Source organism: Bos grunniens, chromosome 24 (genome assembly GCF_055505025.1).
Source record: "Bos grunniens cultivar Pamir isolate PY7600 chromosome 24, Bosgru_T2T1.0, whole genome shotgun sequence".
NCBI lineage: Eukaryota > Metazoa > Chordata > Mammalia > Artiodactyla > Bovidae > Bos > Bos grunniens.
This window is the reverse complement of record NC_141188.1, coordinates 49816487-49829003: the sequence shown is the minus strand read 5'-3', so window position 1 is coordinate 49829003 and position 12517 is coordinate 49816487. Positions and strand designations below refer to the sequence as shown.

Below are 12517 nucleotides of genomic sequence, written 5' to 3'. Positions count from 1 at the left end.
TAGATGCAATCAAATGTGAGGCCATCCTGGCATAGGACGGGCCCTAAAGCCAATGGCTCTTGTCCTTGTAAAAAGAAAAACATGAGGACAAGAGTCAGACACAGAGACACACACAGGGAGAAGGCTGTGTGAAGACAGAGGCGGAGACTGCAGCTACAACCCAACGGACCCCAAGGACTGCCAGTCACCCACCAGAAGCTGGGAGAGGCCAGAAGGGATCCTCCCTCAGGGACTTTAGAGGAAGGTCGGCCTGGCTGGCACCCTGACTGCAGACTTCCAGCCTCCAGAGCTGCAGGAGAATAAACACCTGTTGTTCTCAGCCGCCCAGGTGATGGTGATGTTCCAGCAGGAAGGGGATACACACACACCGCGTACAGGACCCACTGCAAACTCCCAGCTGTGTGACCTGAACATGCCCCTTCTCTGGGCCTTGGTTTCTTTTCTGTAAAATGTAAAAAGCTGGGGCAGCAGTCCCTTCCAGCTCTGACCTCCAGGTTCCCTGATTCACTAAGTCTCAGGACGATGGAGGAAGTGATGGTGGGGAGGGCGGGGGATGGACGCAGGGGAGGATGGGGAAAAGCAGAGGGTGGTCTCCCACCGCCCACGCTGGGCTGACCATGCAGAAACAGTCAGAGGGGAGCGGCCTACCTTGATAAAGGATAGGTCAAGTTCATCTTTGCAAGCTTGCATCCTGCCCTGTACAAGATGGTGTTACAGAAGAGAGAGCAAAGATTCTAGAGGGAGTCATTACAGGACAGAGGTTTTCCTTGTCTCACATTTGCATCAGAGTAATAATGCAGGATCAGGAAGGGGAGAGACCAGAACGGGAGCAGCAGAGAGGGCCCTGCAGGAGGCTAGAATCGGGAAGACTCAGGAAGGAGGAGGAGGAACAAAGACAAGATGCAGTGAGGGTTGTGCAGGCAGCAGTAGGGCAGCTCAGTGAGTGTGTGTGCGTGTGTGTGTCAGTGTCAGAACGTGTGTCCTGGGTTATGGGCTTGAGGGACAGGAAGGGGAATCCCAGCAGAGGGTGCGGACAAGGACCAGGGGCTGGATTTGGGAGGTGCCTGAGGCCAAAGTGTCTTGGAAACAGTCAAGCGCGCACTGGACTGGGATCAGAAGGCAGACCTGGTGTGGAGAACAGATGTGATGGTCCAGGGCACTGGGGCAACAGCCAGGGCCACCCCAGGGGCAGGAGGGCCCAGGAGGTGGGCAAGAAAAGAAGGGGCTGGGACAGGGCCCTGAGAAGCCCCCATCTCACCAGCCAGAGACAGGTCCCTGTGGGGAGGTCTGGGGGACAAGAACGGCAGGGGGCACAGAGGCAGAGGCGGGGGAGGGAGTTGGGGGTGCAGGGTGTCCTCAAGCGGAGACCAAGTGAAAAACAGCGCAAAGGCGGACTGGACACAGGGGGTCCCATAAAGTTCAGGCTCCTGTCACTGCTCCCCAGAGGCACTGAGGACCGCGGGGCCGCGCCTATTTCCAGGTCTCACCAAAGAAACACACACACGGTAACTGAGGAAGCAAAGAAGGAAGAGATGCAACGGCCCGGGACACTGGCTGAACCACAGCTTTCCACTGCTAAATGCGCACGCACTCTCATCAGCAACATCACAGACCCTGAAGACGCCCTTCAGCAAAACGTAGAAGGGGGATAGGTTATGTCGAAGCATTTCTCTTTTTGCACAGTCAGAGCACAACTAAGTCAGGTAGAAATTTGAGGAGACAAAAAACACGTGCACAGGACTTTCTAATGTTTTTGCTTCTATACAACCCAGAGGCTAAAGAAAAAATAAAGCAAAACTGTCTTAAATATGTCATAATCTTCTGTAAAAAAAAAAATATATATATATATGGTTAGAACTGGACTCATAGATATTTAGAGCTGAGAATGACCTAGACTCGCATTTTCCCTGTGAGAAAAGTGAGGCCCATCAAGTCAGCAGGCCCCATGTCACAAATCACATCATTAATTAGTAACTAAGTCAGAACTAGAGCCCATGTCTGTTACTGCAACACAAACCAAACCAAGGCTAATGACCTAATTCAAACTCCATTCAAACACTGCAATGCCCCTGTCTGAAGTTTGGGAAGTTCAGTTACGGTGAAGAGAGTACAATCCAATAGTTTGTTGGAGTTTTCAATGTAATTTTCAAAACTAGCCTTCTCAGTTCAGTTGTCTGACACTCAGACTGGCCATACAAAGTGGTGGAGGCTGTGTGGACTGTGTCAGCGGTACAGCTGTGCCAGGCCACAGGTCAGGCACCTTCCTTCAAGCCCTTAGCACTTGAGAGTCAGCAGGGGTACCAACATCATAACACTCACAAATCAGAGTTCACCCAAGGGAGAAACATCTACAGGTTGTTATTGCTTTTACTTTTTCTTTTATTTTTTTTAATTTAGTTATTTTTAATTGAGGGATAATGGCTTTACAATATTGTGTTGATTTCTGCCATGCATCAACATGAATCAGCCATAAGTAGACACATGTCCCCTTCCTCTTGAACTGCCCTCCCACTTCCCACCCCGTGCTATTGTTTTTTCCAGCTCATTTATAAAGAGTCATGCAGTTGAAACAGCAAAGGACAGCATGAAGGAATGGGAGTGTGGAACAGAAAGAGAGCATCCCTGAGCAGGAGGACTTCTCAGTGGCTAGGTCATCTGCTCCGAGCCGATCCCCGCCCCCGGGAACTGGAAAAGAAGCTCAGCGTCCTTTAGCAAAGTCCCAGGGAGCCTCTCAAGGCTGGAGCAGACTGCATCTCTTTAGATGGAATATCAGGGATTCAATGAAAATCCCACAGGTCCCCGTCCACAGCTTTGTGTCCTAAGAGTATGATGACTCTTCACAGTGAGCCTTTGAGGATACGCCATCCACCAAGTCTGCATGGGAGCCCGTGCTGGCATCTTGCCCAGCAGGTCATCCCTGGGGGCATGGGTGGTGTGGGTGTTCAGGCTGGGTGCCCAGGCCCCACCCCAACCTCAAAGAAACCATGGGGCCCCCTGCTGGGCCCCCACCATGCCACACACTGGCACTCCACAAACACTCCCAAGGCTGGCGCTGGTTGGGAGCATTACATTACCCTGCGGGTCCCAGGTGGGGTTGAGAGCGTGTAGGCCAAATGTAAGCTTTCTTTAAAGGTAATATTTTATCTTCAGCATCCAAATGATTTTTGTTCTGCTCTCGATGCCTTTATTTCAACAAGACAGATTTTTTTCGTACAATATTCTAGTGCTGTTGACACTCCAAATAGATGTACCACTTTGATCCTGCAGCTCGGTCTGGCCCTGGTACGGGAAGGTGTTTTGGGCTTGAGAAATTTGGCAAATGGCAATACCTCATTCCGGCTGCTCCCTGAGCCCTGTCCCCTACACAGGCCCCAGCCCTCCAAGGGAAACTGCAGAGAATACAAGATTCACGGGGACCAAATGGGAGAGGCGGTCACTGTGCCCTGAACAGGGGCCTTCTGTCCTCACTAGCCCTGCTAATATGCTTTCAGAACCACTGATGATCTTCCAGGGTGATGGAAATGATCTTTATTTTGATCTTGGCAATGATTACACAAATATAAACATCTGTCAAGATCCCTCAAGCTATGCACTTAAGATTCATGCATTATCCTGTATATAAATTACATTTCAGTAGAGTACTGTTACTATTAAGAGAGAGGGAAAAAAACACTGATGGCTATAGGAAGTGTGATTTGCAAACCAAATGGTACACAGCCAGTTTCTCCACCTTGGAGACTATGAGAGATGGAGGAGCTGGGAAAAGAGCCGGGTATGTGGGATCTGGTTCCCTGACCAGAGATCAAACCCAGGAGCCCTGCATTGGGAGTGCAGAGTCTTAGCCCCTGGACGAACAGAGAAGTCCCCTATTTGTAGACTTTTTGATGATAGCCATTCTGAGTTTCCCTGGTGGCTCAGACGGTCAAGAATCCACCTGCAATGATGGGTAGACCGGGTTCGATACCTAGGTTGGGAAGATCCCCTGGAAGAGGGCACGGCAACCCACTCCAGTATTCTTGCCTGGAGAATCCCCACGGATAGAACAGCCTGGAGGGCTACAGTCCATGGGGTCACAAAGAGTTGACCAAGAGCAACTAAGCACAGCACAGCACATTCTGACAGCTGTGAGGTGAAAATCTCATTGTGGTTTTGACTTGCATTTCTCTGATGACTGGTGGTGCTGAGCATCTTTTCATGTGCCCGTAAGCCATCTGTGTGTCCTCCTTTGGAAAAATGTCTACTCAAGTCTTCTGCACATTTTTTGTTTGGATTGTTTGGTTCTTTGATATTTTATTGTATTTAGTCCTAATATTTTTGGATGTCACCTTTTGATATATGATTTGTAAAGATTTTCTCCCACTTGGTAAGTTGCTCTTTCACCTTCTTGATTGTTTCCTTTGCCATACAAAAGCTTTTTACTTTGATGTAGTCCCACTTGTTTTTTTTTTTTTTTTTTTGCTTATGCATACCTGCTGATGTAGGCATCAATAATGCTTCTTGACATAGCCAAGATTCTCTGTAGACTGTTATAGGGCCCTTACTGCTTGAGGAGGAAGCAAAACAATGACGTTATTCTATAACTCAAATACATACTGTTTAGAATGTCAAGATTGCACTTCTCATGAATTAGATGACTCAGGTTGTATGAAAATAATGGGTAAATTTTTGTTACTTATTTCTTCAGCATTTTATACCCATACTTCAAGGTCATTCATACTTTCACCTACTTATCCTTATTATATTGAGATGATAAGCTGGTGGGAGGGGGGTGGGGGGAATGGGTAGGTGCAAGGAGGTTAGCCTGCACTGAAAATCAGCAGGGTGGGGTCAGGTCTCCACCCTACTCCAGATGTGCCTGGACCAGTCAGCATCCCTTTCTGGGTGTTTCCTCATCTATAAACTGAAGAAATAGGCTAGTTCCATAAAAATAAATAAATTAATGCAGCTTCTCGGGTTCTGTCTTGCCTCCTGAATTACACACAGTGTAAGTCTGGGGAACAGGAATCTGCATTTTGATAAGCTCCTTGGGTGACAGTAATGTTCTTCGGGGTCTGGGACCAATATTTGGGAACTGTGGGCAAGGTGCTTATGAAGGTTCTGACCTCCAGCGGTAACACGGCCTCCTTTGTGGGAAGAACAGCAACACAGGGCCAAGAGAAAGGTGTAAATAAATAGGACTGACACAGAAAGGCTTCCCATCTTACGTCCTCTAAATCAAGAGCCTAAACCCAGACTTTAAATCTCAGAAGGGTGACCCTAGGGACAGAGGAGCCTGGTGGGAGGCCGTCCATGGGGTCGCACAGAGTCGGACACGACTGAAGCCACTTAGCAGCAGCAGCAGCAGCATACAATTGTGCAGTCTGTGTCTTGCTCAAAGACACTTATTCAAGAGAATAAGTGAGAGCTGGGAGTCAGCTCATATCCCATTTGTCAAACTATGTGCCTGGAAGCAAGGCTGCAGCCACCTGGGGGAGGGGAGGGTTGTTTTCATCAAAATCCTTCCACCAAGATAAGGGATATGCTGAGTCGCTTTAGTTATGTCTGGCTCTTTGCAACCCCATGGACTGTAGCCCGCCGGGTTCCTCTGTCCATGGGATTCTCCAGGCAATACCAGGGTGGGTTGCCATGCCCTCCTCCAGGAAGCTAAGGAATGTCTTTTCCTAATTCTGACAAAGGCACTGCATTAAGTCAGGAGTGTCTGCAGAAAGACCATCCTCAGAAAACATGCATGTTCTTTTGACATGTGTTTTCAGCCCTAATTCCTTAAAGATGTAAGTGACTTGATATTCGAGACCTATCTTGCCTTTTCCAACTCCAACAGTCCTCAACTTTGTCCCAGTGTTACTTGCCCTTCCCCAGACATTCCTTGCCTCTGCCTTGCATGCTTTGGTCAAGCTGCTGCCACCACCTACCAAACTTTTCACCAGTGAGCTACCCAGTCGTTCACACCTTCTGCAAGCCCTATAGGCAAATTGATATTCCCTCCTTGTGCCCAGCATGGGGGATGGGACAACAAATGAGACAGGCGTGTTCCAGACCCTCACAGACCTTAGGATCTTGTTTGAAGATGATTAAAACACTGATTACAATAAAGCGTTGAGTAAGGAGAGTGCGCAGCAGCAGGCATGCTGTCTGTTAATTACAAAACGAATGCATCATCCTCTAAAAATAGTCCCTCCCCTGTCCATCTACAAATCTAGAAACAATGCAACCTGAACTCAAAGCCCTCTTGGATTGCTAGCACTCTCGTCCCTATGATGTCTAAATACTTGATACTCTGAGATAATTAAGGTAACAGAGCATTTGTTAAAATTTTCTGCAGCATCTAATTCTGCAGAGTACCGGCTGGACATCAATTCTCTGCCCTGATCCACCTCTCTGTCCTTCCTCGGCTAAGAACCTATCTGAGCACGGCTGGCCCCACCAGCTATCTTGGGGAGACTCTCCCCAGGGCCGGGTGGGATGGGGGTCACACGATGGGTATGCCCCAAAGGTGGGCATTTCCTCTTCAGCACTTTCCTCTCTCCTCTCTTACCCTCCATCACAGGCATGGCTGAACAGGGGGTGAAGGGCAGGTCCGGAGGTGCTGACACGCATTCACCCAGCTCTAAATTGGCACAATCACCGTCAATGCAATTCAGCAGACAGTGACAGAACCTGCTCTTCTGAGAGAGGGTGGAGCAGAGTGACCGAGAGCATGGGGTCTGAAGCCACAAGACTGGGAGCTGAGTCCAGGCTGTCACTTAATTCTTCATGCTTCAATCTCCTTACCTATAGAATGGGATTGGTCCATGGGGTTGTAGTAAGGACTAAATCACCTAGAGTTAGCAAAACGCTTTGTATATAGCATCTACTCAGGGCTTCCCTGGTGGCTCAGAGGGTAAAGCATCTGCCTGCAATGCGGGAGACCTGAGTTCAATCCCTGGGTCGGGAGGATTCCCTGGAGAAGGAAACGGCAACCCACTCCAGTATTCTTGCCTGGAGAATCCCATGGACGAAGGAGCCTGGTAGGCTACAGTCCACGGGGTCGCAAAGAGTTGGACACGACTAAGCGACTCCATTTTCTTTCTTTCTAGCATCTACTCAAATGCTGATATTACCTCTACTGGTACTAATACTCCAAATGATGATATTATTACTTCCACTAGTACGAGTCCTCCTTACCCCCACCCCCACACCCATCACCACCACAGCTTCTGTTTGACCACCTGCTAGTTGAGAGGTCACAAGGTAAACAGGAGGAAATGGCACCCACTCCAGTACTCTTGCCTGGAAAAGCCCATGGACAGAGGAGCCTGGCAGGCTACAGTCGATGAAGTCACAAAGAGTTGGGCACGACTAAGCGACTAACACACACACACACACACACAAGGTAAACAGACCGTCCCTGTACCAAGAAGCACACACACAGCACACAGCCAGCAGGGGGACCTGGCCCAGTAAGCCTCTGAAACCCACTCAGGGAACAGAGGGGACCCTGACCCAGGAGGCATAGCAGGGAGGCCCTGCCTGCTGGATGCCCCCAGAGGACCACTCAGAGTCGACACCACACCCAAGCGCCTCCTTCATCCAACGCTATGAGGCCCTGAGGAGTCTTCTGCCAAAGTCTTTCAAGTCTCATCCCTTCCTCTTTGTTCCTACTGATGTCTTTACACCACCCATTGCACCGCCATTGCGTCCTCTGTGCCAGCTGCCTGGACAACCGTGGCCAGCTCCTGATGGCCCTTCCTGTCCTCACTGAGCCTCTAATCCAGGTCCCAGGACTCAACCCAAACAGCTCCAGGAGCTGCAGTTGGTCTTATCACAGCTCAAGGCTGCGCAGAGGGTGCAGGCCCCACCTCCTGTTTCCAGGGAAGCTTCACTCTGAGGCCTCTCTCCTCCTGGCCTCGAGATGCCAAGTCACACGGGACATCCCCACAAGCAGAACAGCCCCAGAATGGGACCCTCTCCATCCAAGTCTAACCTGCCCCGATCCAGCAGGGCCACTGCACTCATCTCAGACACAAGGCCCTGCTCTGGCCCACACTGACCTCCTGCTATCCAGCATTTATCTCCCAAGCACACCCTTTGCCACTTAATCATACCTCTCTCTCCCTGAATGAAGCCTTAACTCCTTCCCGCCTGCCATCTTTCCTTCCGGTGACAGGTAATAACACCTTGTTGGGAACCAAGTCCTCACTTAGAGCTCAATAAACACTTGCAGGATGGACACACCCTTGAGCTTCCTAGTCCCACACGAGCAATAAAAAGAAAGAAATGAGGTGAAGGGTCGCTGGCAGTCTGACCCTAGGGAGCAAACTGGACGGGAACCCCATTCTCCCAGGCACTTGCTTCGCTCCATTTTTTGCCAGCAGAGAAAGCCCTCCTGCCCCTCGCCGGCTGCTTTTTATTCCTGGTTGGCTTCCCTCGGAGGAAGTGCCAGTGGTGAGAGAAATGCCAAAAAGAAAGTCTGCAGGAATCCAGCGAGAGGAGGGGAGCCTGCAGGCCCAGCCCGGCTCGGGCAGCAGAAAGGAACAGAAATTAAGAAGAGAAGCTCCCGGAATGTGGAGAGGAGCAAGGCAGGGCCAAACTAAAGCCCCCAAACCTAAGGGGGTGGCAAGAATTATTTCTGCAAATACAAAGAGCAAAGTGTAATTTTGGACGCAGGGCTAGTTAGTTACATAATTCAGACTGCATTGTGGTAGATCTCAGGATTTTTCCAAAAGATCAATTTTTTTTAATAAAAGAAAATAGCTGCAGAATTTATGAAAATGGAGTACTGCTATCTCACCTGCTCTCACTGTGAAATGGGAAATTTATGATAATAAATGGGGAGGGGTGCGGCACGATGCTGAAGCAGGAATGTGTAATAGCGTGGCAAAGTCACAGCATTTATAGGAAATTGTGCAGAACAGGCAAACCTATAGAGAAACAAAGTTGATTAGAGGTTGCCTGGGACTGAGGGAGTTGGGGAGGATCGGGAGTGACTGCAAATGGGTACAGGAGGTGACGGAAGTGTTCTGGGCGACAAGACTCTAGAAAATGACGTCTCTAGACAGTAAGAGACGGCTGCACAACACCGTGAATATATTCAAAGTCACCAACTTTAAAAGGGTGAATCTGGGGAATTTTCTGGCAGTCCAGGGGGTAGGACTCTGTGCTTCCACGGCAGAGGCGCCCTGGGTTCAATCCCTGGTCAGGGAACTAAGATCCTGCCTGCTGCATGGTGCAGACAAAAATAAATAAACGGGTGAACTTTATGGTATATGAATTAAATCTCAAGAAAGCTTTTATTAAAAAAAAAAAAATAGAAGGGAAAGGACTGGAAATGAGGGCCATGAAGTAGCTGAGGCATGACAACTGGGTGTCCTAGCTGAAGATGAAGGAAGACCAGGAGGAAGTTCAGGTTGAGAGAAGTGAGACGGACGGAAGGATCCTCCATGGTCTGGATAAACATCTCTGAGGGTGAAAGACGAGGTCCCCAAAAGACTGAAGAGTCAGACATGACTCAGCAACTGAACATCACCACCAGCAAAAGACTGTTTCCTTCCGGGGTGGGGGGGGGGGAGGCGCTTCGGACACCACCCGCCTCAAAGCCTGAGCCCCGGCCCGGCCCTCTGGTCCCCAGGCAGGGACAGATGGAACTGTTCCCATCACACGGGCCACTTTGGCAGCTCTCAAGGTTTTAAGAATAATCAGCAATTTCAACCTGTTAGGACTATTTAGCTCGGGGATGGAGGAAGGCAGAAACCAAAACCACACACAAGACAAGCCCTGAAATTCCCTAGCACCAAAGCTTACGAAGAATAGAGAATCAGAGTCTAAGCAGAAGTATGTAAAAGGTGCGTCTGAGCAGCCCCAATCCTACCTGTGGCCTGTTTCCTTTGTTTGCATCAAATCCTGTACTTAAAGGCCTCCACAGGACTGGGTTTATGTGGTCTTACTGGAGACAGTGTCAGCGATTAAACAGTTATGCCTCCGCTGGCATGTGAATCTGGAAACGAGCAGAGCCTCCGTTCGAGGTGGCTTTTCACCTCCTTGTTCTGGTGTTTGTGTTGGCTGAAGGACAGAACTGCATGGAGAGAGAACTCAGAAAGCGAGAGGGGTGCGGAGTGAGGCCCCAGGGGAGGATGCCAGAGTGACGCAGGGGAATGGGCAAAGATCTGCAGATGAACGGACAGGCTGGTCCCAGGAAGGGCCGTAAGGTACCAGCAGGCTTGACACCACCCCAGGTCCTGTAAGATGCTATACCTTTCTGGTTTCCCAGTAGAGATGGTCAGGCCCAAGGAGAAGGGGAAAACACCAAGCTGTGTGAAGCGTGTCTTTCCTGGGCTGGCGGGTGGCCTGGCAAAGCCCCAGAGGCCACTTGTTTGCCCTTCCAAAGGTCAGCACTGCCCTGGAGCAGCCTTGGAGTGAGTGACCGCATGCCCACAGCTCCCAGAATGCAGGCCCACTCCTTAGCACCCTCTGGTGCCAGGGCAGGCGGGCAACACCTGGGCACCCTGTGTGCTGGCCCTGCTCTCCGAGGTCAGGGAGGGACAGTCCACAGGCTGGAATTATTCACCAGTGAGTCCTGTCTGAGGCTCAGTTCCACCACACACACATCTGTCCAGCGCAGGCCCGCCTGGCACACGCCCTGGGCCCTCCATAAATGTTTGTTGTTGGTTCCTTGTGAAAAAGCAAGATTGGGACTGCAAAAGCACTCTCATTTGCTAAGGCCTTAATCCAGGCAAAAGCCCTGACTTCCACAGTTTACCTTGGAGAGAGGAGACTACATAAGTGGGTGCTTTATTTACCCCGGATTAACCAGGGCTTGGGGCTGGGGCCACAACCCAGCACAGACCCGTGCTCAGGGCAGCGTTTCTAGAAACACATGCCAGGCAGGGAGCATTTCTAACAGTCCTGACATTCCAGAGGAGGAGAGCCCGACCAAGAGGCTGGGCCTCCGTCAGCCATGCCTGCCCCGTTGTGGGTGAGGCGGGGCTCCTCCACAGGGCTCGGGGAGGGAAAGTAAACACAGAGCTGACTGCTTCTCGGCCCGGAGGATCTCACACCAGCATTCACACCTCTGCTCATGGAGCAGTGCTGTAACCCCGCTGCATCATCAACCCCCTCCAAGGCAAAAGAAAAGTGAAAATTAATCTAATTAGAGGCAACAGTGTTCACAGTAAGGAAAATTCTGGTATTCTGCCAAGCGTCTCTCTTCCCAGCCAGCTTTGTGGGCAAAGGGCATGGGGTTTGGAGCCCCGAGGGCCTAAACTGGAATTCTGGCTGTCCCTCAGCTCCGTCACCATGGGGACAACTCTCCAAGGGGCAAAAGAGTCACTGCCTTACAGAACTGCGATGAGGGTCCACGAGAAAAGATGTAAAAGGCATGACGCCGCTGATGGATCTGAACGAAAGCAGCCAGCTTGCCCCTTGTCCCTCATAGACTCAAACCCTGCCCGCCCACCTGCCCAGTGGCCTGCTTGGACATCTCAGGAGGAGGCACCAGGACCTACCTCCCTCACCCCTAGATTCTGCCCCTTGTAGCAGAGGCAGAACCCATTTCTGGGGGGGGGCCTCCAGGAAGGGAGGTCCCCAAAACCCTGCCACATCCAGCTGCCAACACCGTTCATAGCTGTTATTGTCTTATCTCATCCGGACTGGACCTGGTAGCACTACTTCTATCATCCCCGTTTAGAGATCCAGAGAAGCTGTAGGTCCTGGGCTAAGTCACACAGGAAGTTATGCCAAGAGGCGGATCTCAAGACAGTCCACTGCTCTAATGAGACAGCTAGTATTTACTGAGCATCCAGAGATTCCACTACGTTGCCTATAGGGATGGGCGTGTCCACACTTCACAGTGTGCTACCGCATGTCCAGCAATGCGGCAGCAGGAACATTATGCTCTTTCTAGGCCTAAGACTGGAGGCCTTCACTTCTGTGCTCTGAGGGAAAGCAGCCACCTTGAAACAAGGCCACGTCCACTGAGACCACCATGTTGGAGGGAAGCTCGAGCTAGTCCCAGGAGAGTTCTCTCTCCCTCACTCTCTCTAACGGTTCTGTTTCTCTGAAGAATCTGCCTACTCCAGGCTTCTCAAGACAGTGAGCCAAATATGATTTGCCTTTGACCACTTAATCTGCAGGGTCCTGCTCAGACTATCTGAAGGAAAAGACTGAAAATCACTAGAAACAGGGGATTGGGTGAATATACTAATATACAGTCACATGACAGAAACAACAAGGAAGATCCCTGTGCACCGATTCACAGGAAAGATCTACACAGTGTTTTCCGTAAGCTGAAAGGAAACAGGTACAGAATGGAATTCCAGGATGGTCCCTTTGATGGAAGAAAGTGGGGAAAAATCAGAATGTATTTTTTGGAGTGCATGGAAAAATGAAAGGAAAACAAAATATTATTGAAAGTGATACAGATTACGGTTATGCTTTTTTAATTTACTGATGTATACGATACATATTGATTAATTAAGTGTCTGGGATTTGCTTCAAATAATCCAGAGACAGATGAATGAACAGCAGAAAAGAATCAAGCATG

At 50.1% G+C, this 12517-nt stretch overlaps 1 protein-coding gene across 9 annotated transcripts in view; it reads right to left on the bottom strand.

Moving 5' to 3' along the window:
• CTIF (cap binding complex dependent translation initiation factor) overlaps positions 1-12517 on the bottom strand; it is a 322983-nt gene that overhangs the window by 273509 nt on the left and 36957 nt on the right. Inside the window, exon 1 of one of the 9 annotated variants that reach the window (XM_086372404.1) lies at positions 9848-9973. The exons of 7 other annotated variants lie outside the window; for them this stretch is intronic. The gene's annotated coding sequence lies outside the window, so the exon portion shown is untranslated. Of the gene's footprint in view, positions 1-9847; positions 9974-12517 lie in introns of those variants that run through there. One more of the 9 variants, XM_086372400.1, reaches the window with a different exon arrangement.